This window comes from Ranitomeya variabilis, chromosome 5 (genome assembly GCF_051348905.1).
Source record: "Ranitomeya variabilis isolate aRanVar5 chromosome 5, aRanVar5.hap1, whole genome shotgun sequence".
NCBI classification, from domain to species: Eukaryota; Metazoa; Chordata; class Amphibia; order Anura; family Dendrobatidae; genus Ranitomeya; species Ranitomeya variabilis.
The window spans coordinates 38012143-38025951 of NC_135236.1; the positions used below are offsets into that span (position 1 = coordinate 38012143).

General features: G+C 35.7%; 16 non-coding genes across 16 annotated transcripts; all 16 read right to left on the reverse strand.

The window, feature by feature from the left end:
* Positions 1–32: 32 nt before the first annotated feature.
* On the reverse strand, positions 33–114 carry TRNAS-UGA (transfer RNA serine (anticodon UGA)). The gene has a single exon. It is a non-coding gene; the product is annotated as a tRNA-Ser (tRNA).
* Positions 115–893: 779 nt separating this feature from the next.
* On the reverse strand, positions 894–975 carry TRNAS-UGA (transfer RNA serine (anticodon UGA)). Its single transcript has one exon. It is a non-coding gene; the product is annotated as a tRNA-Ser (tRNA).
* A 779-nt stretch (positions 976–1754) lies between these two features.
* On the reverse strand, positions 1755–1836 carry TRNAS-UGA (transfer RNA serine (anticodon UGA)). Its single transcript has one exon. It is a non-coding gene; the product is annotated as a tRNA-Ser (tRNA).
* Positions 1837–2615: 779 nt separating this feature from the next.
* Positions 2616–2697, reverse strand: TRNAS-UGA (transfer RNA serine (anticodon UGA)). Its single transcript has one exon. It is a non-coding gene; the product is annotated as a tRNA-Ser (tRNA).
* A 1322-nt stretch (positions 2698–4019) lies between these two features.
* On the reverse strand, positions 4020–4101 carry TRNAS-UGA (transfer RNA serine (anticodon UGA)). The gene has a single exon. It is a non-coding gene; the product is annotated as a tRNA-Ser (tRNA).
* A 779-nt stretch (positions 4102–4880) lies between these two features.
* On the reverse strand, positions 4881–4962 carry TRNAS-UGA (transfer RNA serine (anticodon UGA)). The gene has a single exon. It is a non-coding gene; the product is annotated as a tRNA-Ser (tRNA).
* An 815-nt stretch (positions 4963–5777) lies between these two features.
* On the reverse strand, positions 5778–5859 carry TRNAS-UGA (transfer RNA serine (anticodon UGA)). Its single transcript has one exon. It is a non-coding gene; the product is annotated as a tRNA-Ser (tRNA).
* Positions 5860–6674: 815 nt separating this feature from the next.
* Positions 6675–6756, reverse strand: TRNAS-UGA (transfer RNA serine (anticodon UGA)). The gene has a single exon. It is a non-coding gene; the product is annotated as a tRNA-Ser (tRNA).
* A 779-nt stretch (positions 6757–7535) lies between these two features.
* TRNAS-UGA (transfer RNA serine (anticodon UGA)) lies at positions 7536–7617 on the reverse strand. The gene has a single exon. It is a non-coding gene; the product is annotated as a tRNA-Ser (tRNA).
* Positions 7618–8396: 779 nt separating this feature from the next.
* On the reverse strand, positions 8397–8478 carry TRNAS-UGA (transfer RNA serine (anticodon UGA)). Its single transcript has one exon. It is a non-coding gene; the product is annotated as a tRNA-Ser (tRNA).
* Positions 8479–9257: 779 nt separating this feature from the next.
* On the reverse strand, positions 9258–9339 carry TRNAS-UGA (transfer RNA serine (anticodon UGA)). The gene has a single exon. It is a non-coding gene; the product is annotated as a tRNA-Ser (tRNA).
* A 779-nt stretch (positions 9340–10118) lies between these two features.
* TRNAS-UGA (transfer RNA serine (anticodon UGA)) lies at positions 10119–10200 on the reverse strand. The gene has a single exon. It is a non-coding gene; the product is annotated as a tRNA-Ser (tRNA).
* Positions 10201–10979: 779 nt separating this feature from the next.
* TRNAS-UGA (transfer RNA serine (anticodon UGA)) lies at positions 10980–11061 on the reverse strand. The gene has a single exon. It is a non-coding gene; the product is annotated as a tRNA-Ser (tRNA).
* A 779-nt stretch (positions 11062–11840) lies between these two features.
* TRNAS-UGA (transfer RNA serine (anticodon UGA)) lies at positions 11841–11922 on the reverse strand. The gene has a single exon. It is a non-coding gene; the product is annotated as a tRNA-Ser (tRNA).
* Positions 11923–12701: 779 nt separating this feature from the next.
* On the reverse strand, positions 12702–12783 carry TRNAS-UGA (transfer RNA serine (anticodon UGA)). Its single transcript has one exon. It is a non-coding gene; the product is annotated as a tRNA-Ser (tRNA).
* Positions 12784–13562: 779 nt separating this feature from the next.
* On the reverse strand, positions 13563–13644 carry TRNAS-UGA (transfer RNA serine (anticodon UGA)). Its single transcript has one exon. It is a non-coding gene; the product is annotated as a tRNA-Ser (tRNA).
* Between the last annotated feature and the right edge of the window lie 165 nt (positions 13645–13809).

Sequence of the window (13809 nt, forward strand, 5' to 3'; positions counted from 1 at the left end):
AATTCTAATGTTTTTGTCATGTTAAAACAATACGCTGTGAACAGGATTTGAACCTGTGCGGGGAAACCCCATTGGATTTCAAGTCCAACGCCTTAACCACTCGGCCATCACAGCCAACTCAAAGATTAGCCATTCATGTTTTTGCAAAGTGCATGCAGAGGGAGAGCCTTGGAGAAATTTTGGGACTTAGTTCACCTGAATCTCTATTGACGAACTCTGTCATGGGCAAAATATCTTGGCTGTCTCACTGAAAGAGAAAGGTATGAACTCAGATTAACAAGTAGAAGGAGATAATTGGTTTGTAAATTGAGGACTACAGGGATGTTGTTCACCAGATGTTTCTCATGGTCCCAATTGTGGTTAGAAACTGCACACTGCCAAGGAATTAATCTTCTTGATTTTTTTCTTAATCCCACCTTTTTCTATATTTTGTTTTCATTAAACTTTCACAAGCAAAATCCAATTTTTTAAAGGTAAAACACTGCACTGTGAACATGATTTCATACAGAATGTGAACTTTAAGTCCATCGTCTTAACTATGCGATCATAAAAAATGTATGCCATCACTGTTGGTTCTCCAATGTGTTTTAGTAACGAGTTTATTAACGTTATTTGACATTTGATTGCTGAAAAAATTTGGTGTAGAGCATTTTTAGCAACCAATACAGTTCTGATCAGAGTTTCCAGAGATCAGTGAATGTTACCATTAATGTCCTGGGAAACATCTAGTAATGTTTCTTTTATTTTTCATACTGCTTAGTTTCAATTTTGAGACTCAAATTTTGGAATATGAATACTTGTCCCATTTCATATCATTTGGCCCATTTTACCAACATAAATATAGCTTTACTGTTTTTGACAAATTCTAATGTTTTTGTCATGTTAAAACAATACGCTGTGAACAGGATTTGAACCTGTGCAGGGAAAGCCCATTAGATTTCAAATCCAACGCCTTAACCACTCGGCCATCACAGCCAACTCAAAGATTAGCTATTCATGTTTTTGCAAAGTGCATGCAGAGGGAGAGCCTTGGAGAAATTTTGGGACTTAGTTCACCTGAATCTCTATTGACGAACTCTGTCATGGGCAAAATATCTTGGCTGTCTCACTGAAAGAGAAAGGTATGAACTCAGATTAACAAGTAGAAGGAGATAATTGGTTTGTAAATTGAGGACTACAGGGATGTTGTTCACCAGATGTTTCTCATGGTCCCAATTGTGGTTAGAAACTGCACACTGCCAAGGAATTAATCTTCTTGATTTTTTTCTTAATCCCACCTTTTTCTATATTTTGTTTTCATTAAACTTTCACAAGCAAAATCCAATTTTTTAAAGGTAAAACACTGCACTGTGAACATGATTTCATACAGAATGTGAACTTTAAGTCCATCGTCTTAACTATGCGATCATAAAAAATGTATGCCATCACTGTTGGTTCTCCAATGTGTTTTAGTAACGAGTTTATTAACGTTATTTGACATTTGATTGCTGAAAAAATTTGGTGTAGAGCATTTTTAGCAACCAATACAGTTCTGATCAGAGTTTCCAGAGATCAGTGAATGATACCATTAATGTCCTGGGAAACATCTAGTAATGTTTCTTTTATTTTTCATACTGCTTAGTTTCAATTTTGAGACTCAAATTTTGGAATATGAATACTTGTCCCATTTCATATCATTTGGCCCATTTTACCAACATAAATATAGCTTTACTGTTTTTGACAAATTCTAATGTTTTTGTCATGTTAAAACACTACGCTGTGAACAGGATTTGAACCTGTGCGGGGAAACCCCATTGGATTTCAAGTCCAACGCCTTAACCACTCGGCCATCACAGCCAACTCAAAGATTAGCCATTCATGTTTTTGCAAAGTGCATGCAGAGGGAGAGCCTTGGAGAAATTTTGGGACTTAGTTCACCTGAATCTCTATTGACGAACTCTGTCATGGGCAAAATATCTTGGCTGTCTCACTGAAAGAGAAAGGTATGAACTCAGATTAACAAGTAGAAGGAGATAATTGGTTTGTATATTGAGGACTACAGGGATGTTGTTCACCTGATGTTTCTCATGGTCCCAATTGTGGTTGGAAACTGCACACTGCCAGGGAATTAATCTTCTTGATTTTTTTCTCAATCCCACCTTTTTCTATATTTTGTTTTCATTAAACTTTCACAAGCAAAATCCAGTTTTTTAAAGGTAAAACACTGCACTGTGAACATGATTTCATACAGAATGTGAACTTTAAGTCCATCGTCTTAACTATGCGATCATAAAAAATGTATGCCATCACTGTTGGTTCTCTGATGTGTTTTAGTAACGAGTTTATTTACGTTATTTGACATTTGATTGCTGAAAAAATTTGGTGTAGAGCATTTTTAGCAACCAATACAGTTCTGATCAGAGTTTCCAGAGATCAGTGAATGTTACCATTAATGTCCTGGGAAACATCTAGTAATGTTTCTTTTATTTTTCATACTGCTTAGTTTCAATTTTGAGACTCAAATTTTGGAATATGAATACTTGTCCCATTTCATATCATTTGGCCCATTTTACCAACATAAATATAGCTTTACTGTTTTTGACAAATTCTAATGTTTTTGTCATGTTAAAACAATACGCTGTGAACAGGATTTGAACCTGTGCAGGGAAACCCCATTAGATTTCAAATCCAACGCCTTAACCACTCGGCCATCACAGCCAACTCAAAGATTAGCTATTCATGTTTTTGCAAAGTGCATGCAGAGGGAGAGCCCTGGAGAAATTTTGGGACTTAGTTCACCTGAATCTCTATTGACGAACTCTGTCATGGGCAAAATATCTTGGCTGACTCACTGAAAGATAAAGGTGTGAACTCAGATTAACAAGTAGAAGGAGATAATTGGTTTGTACATTGAGGACTACAGGGATGTTGTTCACCAGATGTTTCTCATGGTCCCAATTGTGGTTGGAAATTGCACACTGCCAGGGAATTAATCTTCTTGATTTTTTTCTCAATCCCACCTTTTTCTATATTTTGTTTTCATTAAACTTTCACAAGCAAAATCCAATTTTTTAAAGGTAACACACTGCACTGTGAACATGATTTCATACAGAATGTGAACTTTAAGTCCATCGTCTTAACTATGCGATCATAAAAAATGTATGCCATCACTGTTGGTTCTCCAATGTGTTTTAGTAACGAGTTTATTAATGTTATTTGACATTTGATTGCTGAAAAAATTTGGTGTAGAGCATTTTTAGCAACCAATACAGTTCTGATCAGAGTTTCCAGAGATCAGTGAATGATACCATTAATGTCCTGGGAAACATCTAGTAATGTTTCTTTTATTTTTCATACTGCTTAGTTTCAATTTTGAGACTCAAATTTTGGAATATGAATATTGAAAGGTATGAACTCAGATTAACAAGTAGAAGGAGATAATTGGTTTGTATATTGAGGACTACAGGGATGTTGTTCACCTGATGTTTCTCATGGTCCCAATTGTGGTTGGAAACTGCACACTGCCAGGGAATTAATCTTCTTGATTTTTTTCTCAATCCCACCTTTTTCTATATTTTGTTTTCATTAAACTTTCACAAGCAAAATCCAGTTTTTTAAAGGTAAAACACTGCACTGTGAACATGATTTCATACAGAATGTGAACTTTAAGTCCATCGTCTTAACTATGCGATCATAAAAAATGTATGCCATCACTGTTGGTTCTCTGATGTGTTTTAGTAACGAGTTTATTTACGTTATTTGACATTTGATTGCTGAAAAAATTTGGTGTAGAGCATTTTTAGCAACCAATACAGTTCTGATCAGAGTTTCCAGAGATCAGTGAATGTTACCATTAATGTCCTGGGAAACATCTAGTAATGTTTCTTTTATTTTTCATACTGCTTAGTTTCAATTTTGAGACTCAAATTTTGGAATATGAATACTTGTCCCATTTCATATCATTTGGCCCATTTTACCAACATAAATATAGCTTTACTGTTTTTGACAAATTCTAATGTTTTTGTCATGTTAAAACACTACGCTGTGAACAGGATTTGAACCTGTGCAGGGAAACCCCATTAGATTTCAAATCCAACGCCTTAACCACTCGGCCATCACAGCCAACTCAAAGATTAGCTATTCATGTTTTTGCAAAGTGCATGCAGAGGGAGAGCCCTGGAGAAATTTTGGGACTTAGTTCACCTGAATCTCTATTGACGAACTCTGTCATGGGCAAAATATCTTGGCTGACTCACTGAAAGATAAAGGTGTGAACTCAGATTAACAAGTAGAAGGAGATAATTGGTTTGTACATTGAGGACTACAGGGATGTTGTTCACCAGATGTTTCTCATGGTCCCAATTGTGGTTGGAAATTGCACACTGCCAGGGAATTAATCTTCTTGATTTTTTTCTCAATCCCACCTTTTTCTATATTTTGTTTTCATTAAACTTTCACAAGCAAAATCCAATTTTTTAAAGGTAACACACTGCACTGTGAACATGATTTCATACAGAATGTGAACTTTAAGTCCATCGTCTTAACTATGCGATCATAAAAAATGTATGCCATCACTGTTGGTTCTCCAATGTGTTTTAGTAACGAGTTTATTAACGTTATTTGACATTTGATTGCTGAAAAAATTTGGTGTAGAGCATTTTTAGCAACCAATACAGTTCTGATCAGAGTTTCCAGAGATCAGTGAATGTTACCATTAATGTCCTGGGAAACATCTAGTAATGTTTCTTTTATTTTTCATACTGCTTAGTTTCAATTTTGAGACTCAAATTTTGGAATATGAATACTTGTCCCATTTCATATCATTTGGCCCATTTTACCAACATAAATATAGCTTTACTGTTTTTGACAAATTCTAATGTTTTTGTCATGTTAAAACAATACGCTGTGAACAGGATTTGAACCTGTGCAGGGAAACCCCATTAGATTTCAAATCCAACGCCTTAACCACTCGGCCATCACAGCCAACTCAAAGATTAGCTATTCATGTTTTTGCAAAGTGCATGCAGAGGGAGAGCCCTGGAGAAATTTTGGGACTTAGTTCACCTGAATCTCTATTGACGAACTCTGTCATGGGCAAAATATCTTGGCTGACTCACTGAAAGATAAAGGTGTGAACTCAGATTAACAAGTAGAAGGAGATAATTGGTTTGTACATTGAGGACTACAGGGATGTTGTTCACCAGATGTTTCTCATGGTCCCAATTGTGGTTGGAAATTGCACACTGCCAGGGAATTAATCTTCTTGATTTTTTTCTCAATCCCACCTTTTTCTATATTTTGTTTTCATTAAACTTTCACAAGCAAAATCCAATTTTTTAAAGGTAAAACACTGCACTGTGAAATCCAATTTTTTAAAGGTAAAACACTGCACTGTGAACATGATTTCATACAGAATGTGAACTTTAAGTCCATCGTCTTAACTATGTGATCATAAAAAATGTATGCCATCACTGTTGGTTCTCCGATGTGTTTTAGTAACGAGTTTATTTACGTTATTTGACATTTGATTGCTGAAAAAATTTGGTGTAGAGCATTTTTAGCAACCAATACAGTTCTGATCAGAGTTTCCAGGGATCAGTGAATGATACCATTAATGTCCTGGGAAACATCTAGTAATGTTTCTTTTAGTTTTCATACTGCTTAGTTTCAATTTTGAGACTCAAATTTTGGAATATGAATATTTGTCCCATTTCATATCATTTGGCCCATTTTACCAATATAAATATAGCTTTACTGATTTTGACAAATTCTAATGTTTTTGTCATGTTAAAACACTACGCTGTGAACAGGATTTGAACCTGTGCGGGGAAACCCCATTGGATTTCAAGTCCAGCGCCTTAACCACTCGGCCATCACAGCCAACTCAAAGATTAGCTATTCATGTTTTTGCAAAGTGCATGCAGAGGGAGAGCCTTGGAGAAATTTTGGGACTTAGTTCACCTGAATCTCTATTGACGAACTCTGTCATGGGCAAAATATCTTGGCTGTCTCACTGAAAGAGAAAGGTATGAACTCAGATTAACAAGTAGAAGGAGATAATTGGTTTGTAAATTGAGGACTACAGGGATGTTGTTCACCAGATGTTTCTCATGGTCCCAATTGTGGTTAGAAACTGCACACTGCCAAGGAATTAATCTTCTTGATTTTTTTCTTAATCCCACCTTTTTCTATATTTTGTTTTCATTAAACTTTCACAAGCAAAATCCAATTTTTTAAAGGTAAAACACTGCACTGTGAAATCCAATTTTTTAAAGGTAAAACACTGCACTGTGAACATGATTTCATACAGAATGTGAACTTTAAGTCCATCGTCTTAACTATGTGATCATAAAAAATGTATGCCATCACTGTTGGTTCTCCGATGTGTTTTAGTAACGAGTTTATTTACGTTATTTGACATTTGATTGCTGAAAAAATTTGGTGTAGAGCATTTTTAGCAACCAATACAGTTCTGATCAGAGTTTCCAGGGATCAGTGAATGATACCATTAATGTCCTGGGAAACATCTAGTAATGTTTCTTTTAGTTTTCATACTGCTTAGTTTCAATTTTGAGACTCAAATTTTGGAATATGAATATTTGTCCCATTTCATATCATTTGGCCCATTTTACCAATATAAATATAGCTTTACTGATTTTGACAAATTCTAATGTTTTTGTCATGTTAAAACACTACGCTGTGAACAGGATTTGAACCTGTGCGGGGAAACCCCATTGGATTTCAAGTCCAGCGCCTTAACCACTCGGCCATCACAGCCAACTCAAAGATTAGCTATTCATGTTTTTGCAAAGTGCATGCAGAGGGAGAGCCTTGGAGAAATTTTGGGACTTAGTTCACCTGAATCTCTATTGACGAACTCTGTCATGGGCAAAATATCTTGGCTGTCTCACTGAAAGAGAAAGGTATGAACTCAGATTAACAAGTAGAAGGAGATAATTGGTTTGTAAATTGAGGACTACAGGGATGTTGTTCACCAGATGTTTCTCATGGTCCCAATTGTGGTTAGAAACTGCACACTGCCAAGGAATTAATCTTCTTGATTTTTTTCTTAATCCCACCTTTTTCTATATTTTGTTTTCATTAAACTTTCACAAGCAAAATCCAATTTTTTAAAGGTAAAACACTGCACTGTGAACATGATTTCATACAGAATGTGAACTTTAAGTCCATCGTCTTAACTATGCGATCATAAAAAATGTATGCCATCACTGTTGGTTCTCCAATGTGTTTTAGTAACGAGTTTATTAACGTTATTTGACATTTGATTGCTGAAAAAATTTGGTGTAGAGCATTTTTAGCAACCAATACAGTTCTGATCAGAGTTTCCAGAGATCAGTGAATGATACCATTAATGTCCTGGGAAACATCTAGTAATGTTTCTTTTATTTTTCATACTGCTTAGTTTCAATTTTGAGACTCAAATTTTGGAATATGAATACTTGTCCCATTTCATATCATTTGGCCCATTTTACCAACATAAATATAGCTTTACTGTTTTTGACAAATTCTAATGTTTTTGTCATGTTAAAACACTACGCTGTGAACAGGATTTGAACCTGTGCGGGGAAACCCCATTGGATTTCAAGTCCAACGCCTTAACCACTCGGCCATCACAGCCAACTCAAAGATTAGCCATTCATGTTTTTGCAAAGTGCATGCAGAGGGAGAGCCTTGGAGAAATTTTGGGACTTAGTTCACCTGAATCTCTATTGACGAACTCTGTCATGGGCAAAATATCTTGGCTGTCTCACTGAAAGAGAAAGGTATGAACTCAGATTAACAAGTAGAAGGAGATAATTGGTTTGTATATTGAGGACTACAGGGATGTTGTTCACCTGATGTTTCTCATGGTCCCAATTGTGGTTGGAAACTGCACACTGCCAGGGAATTAATCTTCTTGATTTTTTTCTCAATCCCACCTTTTTCTATATTTTGTTTTCATTAAACTTTCACAAGCAAAATCCAGTTTTTTAAAGGTAAAACACTGCACTGTGAACATGATTTCATACAGAATGTGAACTTTAAGTCCATCGTCTTAACTATGCGATCATAAAAAATGTATGCCATCACTGTTGGTTCTCTGATGTGTTTTAGTAACGAGTTTATTTACGTTATTTGACATTTGATTGCTGAAAAAATTTGGTGTAGAGCATTTTTAGCAACCAATACAGTTCTGATCAGAGTTTCCAGAGATCAGTGAATGTTACCATTAATGTCCTGGGAAACATCTAGTAATGTTTCTTTTATTTTTCATACTGCTTAGTTTCAATTTTGAGACTCAAATTTTGGAATATGAATACTTGTCCCATTTCATATCATTTGGCCCATTTTACCAACATAAATATAGCTTTACTGTTTTTGACAAATTCTAATGTTTTTGTCATGTTAAAACAATACGCTGTGAACAGGATTTGAACCTGTGCGGGGAAACCCCATTAGATTTCAAATCCAACGCCTTAACCACTCGGCCATCACAGCCAACTCAAAGATTAGCTATTCATGTTTTTGCAAAGTGCATGCAGAGGGAGAGCCCTGGAGAAATTTTGGGACTTAGTTCACCTGAATCTCTATTGACGAACTCTGTCATGGGCAAAATATCTTGGCTGACTCACTGAAAGATAAAGGTGTGAACTCAGATTAACAAGTAGAAGGAGATAATTGGTTTGTACATTGAGGACTACAGGGATGTTGTTCACCAGATGTTTCTCATGGTCCCAATTGTGGTTGGAAATTGCACACTGCCAGGGAATTAATCTTCTTGATTTTTTTCTCAATCCCACCTTTTTCTATATTTTGTTTTCATTAAACTTTCACAAGCAAAATCCAATTTTTTAAAGGTAACACACTGCACTGTGAACATGATTTCATACAGAATGTGAACTTTAAGTCCATCGTCTTAACTATGCGATCATAAAAAATGTATGCCATCACTGTTGGTTCTCCAATGTGTTTTAGTAACGAGTTTATTAATGTTATTTGACATTTGATTGCTGAAAAAATTTGGTGTAGAGCATTTTTAGCAACCAATACAGTTCTGATCAGAGTTTCCAGAGATCAGTGAATGATACCATTAATGTCCTGGGAAACATCTAGTAATGTTTCTTTTATTTTTCATACTGCTTAGTTTCAATTTTGAGACTCAAATTTTGGAATATGAATACTTGTCCCATTTCATATCATTTGGCCCATTTTACCAACATAAATATAGCTTTACTGTTTTTGACAAATTCTAATGTTTTTGTCATGTTAAAACACTACGCTGTGAACAGGATTTGAACCTGTGCGGGGAAACCCCATTGGATTTCAAGTCCAATGCCTTAACCACTCGGCCATCACAGCCAACTCAAAGATTAGCCATTCATGTTTTTGCAAAGTGCATGCAGAGGGAGAGCCTTGGAGAAATTTTGGGACTTAGTTCACCTGAATCTCTATTGACGAACTCTGTCATGGGCAAAATATCTTGGCTGTCTCACTGAAAGAGAAAGGTATGAACTCAGATTAACAAGTAGAAGGAGATAATTGGTTTGTAAATTGAGGACTACAGGGATGTTGTTCACCAGATGTTTCTCATGGTCCCAATTGTGGTTAGAAACTGCACACTGCCAAGGAATTAATCTTCTTGATTTTTTTCTTAATCCCACCTTTTTCTATATTTTGTTTTCATTAAACTTTCACAAGCAAAATCCAATTTTTTAAAGGTAAAACACTGCACTGTGAACATGATTTCATACAGAATGTGAACTTTAAGTCCATCGTCTTAACTATGCGATCATAAAAAATGTATGCCATCACTGTTGGTTCTCCAATGTGTTTTAGTAACGAGTTTATTAACGTTATTTGACATTTGATTGCTGAAAAAATTTGGTGTAGAGCATTTTTAGCAACCAATACAGTTCTGATCAGAGTTTCCAGAGATCAGTGAATGATACCATTAATGTCCTGGGAAACATCTAGTAATGTTTCTTTTATTTTTCATACTGCTTAGTTTCAATTTTGAGACTCAAATTTTGGAATATGAATACTTGTCCCATTTCATATCATTTGGCCCATTTTACCAACATAAATATAGCTTTACTGTTTTTGACAAATTCTAATGTTTTTGTCATGTTAAAACACTACGCTGTGAACAGGATTTGAACCTGTGCGGGGAAACCCCATTGGATTTCAAGTCCAACGCCTTAACCACTCGGCCATCACAGCCAACTCAAAGATTAGCCATTCATGTTTTTGCAAAGTGCATGCAGAGGGAGAGCCTTGGAGAAATTTTGGGACTTAGTTCACCTGAATCTCTATTGACGAACTCTGTCATGGGCAAAATATCTTGGCTGTCTCACTGAAAGAGAAAGGTATGAACTCAGATTAACAAGTAGAAGGAGATAATTGGTTTGTAAATTGAGGACTACAGGGATGTTGTTCACCAGATGTTTCTCATGGTCCCAATTGTGGTTAGAAACTGCACACTGCCAAGGAATTAATCTTCTTGATTTTTTTCTTAATCCCACCTTTTTCTATATTTTGTTTTCATTAAACTTTCACAAGCAAAATCCAATTTTTTAAAGGTAAAACACTGCACTGTGAACATGATTTCATACAGAATGTGAACTTTAAGTCCATCGTCTTAACTATGCGATCATAAAAAATGTATGCCATCACTGTTGGTTCTCCAATGTGTTTTAGTAACGAGTTTATTAACGTTATTTGACATTTGATTGCTGAAAAAATTTGGTGTAGAGCATTTTTAGCAACCAATACAGTTCTGATCAGAGTTTCCAGAGATCAGTGAATGATACCATTAATGTCCTGGGAAACATCTAGTAATGTTTCTTTTATTTTTCATACTGCTTAGTTTCAATTTTGAGACTCAAATTTTGGAATATGAATACTTGTCCCATTTCATATCATTTGGCCCATTTTACCAACATAAATATAGCTTTACTGTTTTTGACAAATTCTAATGTTTTTGTCATGTTAAAACACTACGCTGTGAACAGGATTTGAACCTGTGCAGGGAAACCCCATTAGATTTCAAATCCAACGCCTTAACCACTCGGCCATCACAGCCAACTCAAAGATTAGCTATTCATGTTTTTGCAAAGTGCATGCAGAGGGAGAGCCCTGGAGAAATTTTGGGACTTAGTTCACCTGAATCTCTATTGACGAACTCTGTCATGGGCAAAATATCTTGGCTGACTCACTGAAAGATAAAGGTGTGAACTCAGATTAACAAGTAGAAGGAGATAATTGGTTTGTACATTGAGGACTACAGGGATGTTGTTCACCAGATGTTTCTCATGGTCCCAATTGTGGTTGGAAATTGCACACTGCCAGGGAATTAATCTTCTTGATTTTTTTCTCAATCCCACCTTTTTCTATATTTTGTTTTCATTAAACTTTCACAAGCAAAATCCAATTTTTTAAAGGTAAAACACTGCACTGTGAACATGATTTCATACAGAATGTGAACTTTAAGTCCATCGTCTTAACTATGCGATCATAAAAAATGTATGCCATCACTGTTGGTTCTCCAATGTGTTTTAGTAACGAGTTTATTAACGTTATTTGACATTTGATTGCTGAAAAAATTTGGTGTAGAGCATTTTTAGCAACCAATACAGTTCTGATCAGAGTTTCCAGAGATCAGTGAATGATACCATTAATGTCCTGGGAAACATCTAGTAATGTTTCTTTTATTTTTCATACTGCTTAGTTTCAATTTTGAGACTCAAATTTTGGAATATGAATACTTGTCCCATTTCATATCATTTGGCCCATTTTACCAACATAAATATAGCTTTACTGTTTTTGACAAATTCTAATGTTTTTGTCATGTTAAAACACTACGCTGTGAACAGGATTTGAACCTGTGCGGGGAAACCCCATTGGATTTCAAGTCCAACGCCTTAACCACTCGGCCATCACAGCCAACTCAAAGATTAGCCATTCATGTTTTTGCAAAGTGCATGCAGAGGGAGAGCCTTGGAGAAATTTTGGGACTTAGTTCACCTGAATCTCTATTGACGAACTCTGTCATGGGCAAAATATCTTGGCTGTCTCACTGAAAGAGAAAGGTATGAACTCAGATTAACAAGTAGAAGGAGATAATTGGTTTGTATATTGAGGACTACAGGGATGTTGTTCACCTGATGTTTCTCATGGTCCCAATTGTGGTTGGAAACTGCACACTGCCAGGGAATTAATCTTCTTGATTTTTTTCTCAATCCCACCTTTTTCTATATTTTGTTTTCATTAAACTTTCACAAGCAAAATCCAGTTTTTTAAAGGTAAAACACTGCACTGTGAACATGATTTCATACAGAATGTGAACTTTAAGTCCATCGTCTTAACTATGCGATCATAAAAAATGTATGCCATCACTGTTGGTTCTCTGATGTGTTTTAGTAACGAGTTTATTTACGTTATTTGACATTTGATTGCTGAAAAAATTTGGTGTAGAGCATTTTTAGCAACCAATACAGTTCTGATCAGAGTTTCCAGAGATCAGTGAATGTTACCATTAATGTCCTGGGAAACATCTAGTAATGTTTCTTTTATTTTTCATACTGCTTAGTTTCAATTTTGAGACTCAAATTTTGGAATATGAATACTTGTCCCATTTCATATCATTTGGCCCATTTTACCAACATAAATATAGCTTTACTGTTTTTGACAAATTCTAATGTTTTTGTCATGTTAAAACAATACGCTGTGAACAGGATTTGAACCTGTGCGGGGAAACCCCATTAGATTTCAAATCCAACGCCTTAACCACTCGGCCATCACAGCCAACTCAAAGATTAGCTATTCATGTTTTTGCAAAGTGCATGCAGAGGGAGAGCCCTGGAGAAATTTTGGGACTTAGTTCACCTGAATCTCTATTGACGAACTCTGTCATGGGCAAAATATCTTGGCTGACTCACTGAAAGATAAAGGTGTGAACTCAGATTAACAAGTAGAAGGAGATAATTGGTTTGTACATTGAGGACTACAGGGATGTTGTTCACCAGATGTTTCTCATGGTCCCAATTGTGGTTGGAAATTGCACACTGCCAGGGAATTAATCTTCTTGATTTTTTTCTCAATCCCACCTTTTTCTATATTTTGTTTTCATTAAACTTTCACAAGCAAAATCCAATTTTTTAAAGGTAACACACTGCACTGTGAACATGATTTCATACAGAATGTGAACTTTAAGTCCATCGTCTTAACTATGCGATCATAAAAAATGTATGCCATCACTGTTGGTTCTCCAATGTGTTTTAGTAACGAGTTTATTAATGTTATTTGACATTTGATTGCTGAAAAAATTTGGTGTAGAGCATTTTTAGCAACCAATACAGTTCTGATCAGAGTTTCCAGAGATCAGTGAATGATACCATTAATGTCCTGGGAAACATCTAGTAATGTTTCTTTTATTTTTCATACTGCTTAGTTTCAATTTTGAGACTCAAATTTTGGAATATGAATACTTGTCCCATTTCATATCATTTGGCCCATTTTACCAACATAAATATAGCTTTACTGTTTTTGACAAATTCTAATGTTTTTGTCATGTTAAAACACTACGCTGTGAACAGGATTTGAACCTGTGCGGGGAAACCCCATTGGATTTCAAGTCCAACGCCTTAACCACTCGGCCATCACAGCCAACTCAAAGATTAGCCATTCATGTTTTTGCAAAGTGCATGCAGAGGGAGAGCCTTGGAGAAATTTTGGGACTTAGTTCACCTGAATCTCTATTGACGAACTCTGTCATGGGCAAAATATCTTGGCTGTCTCACTGAAAGAGAAAGGTATGAACTCAGATTAACA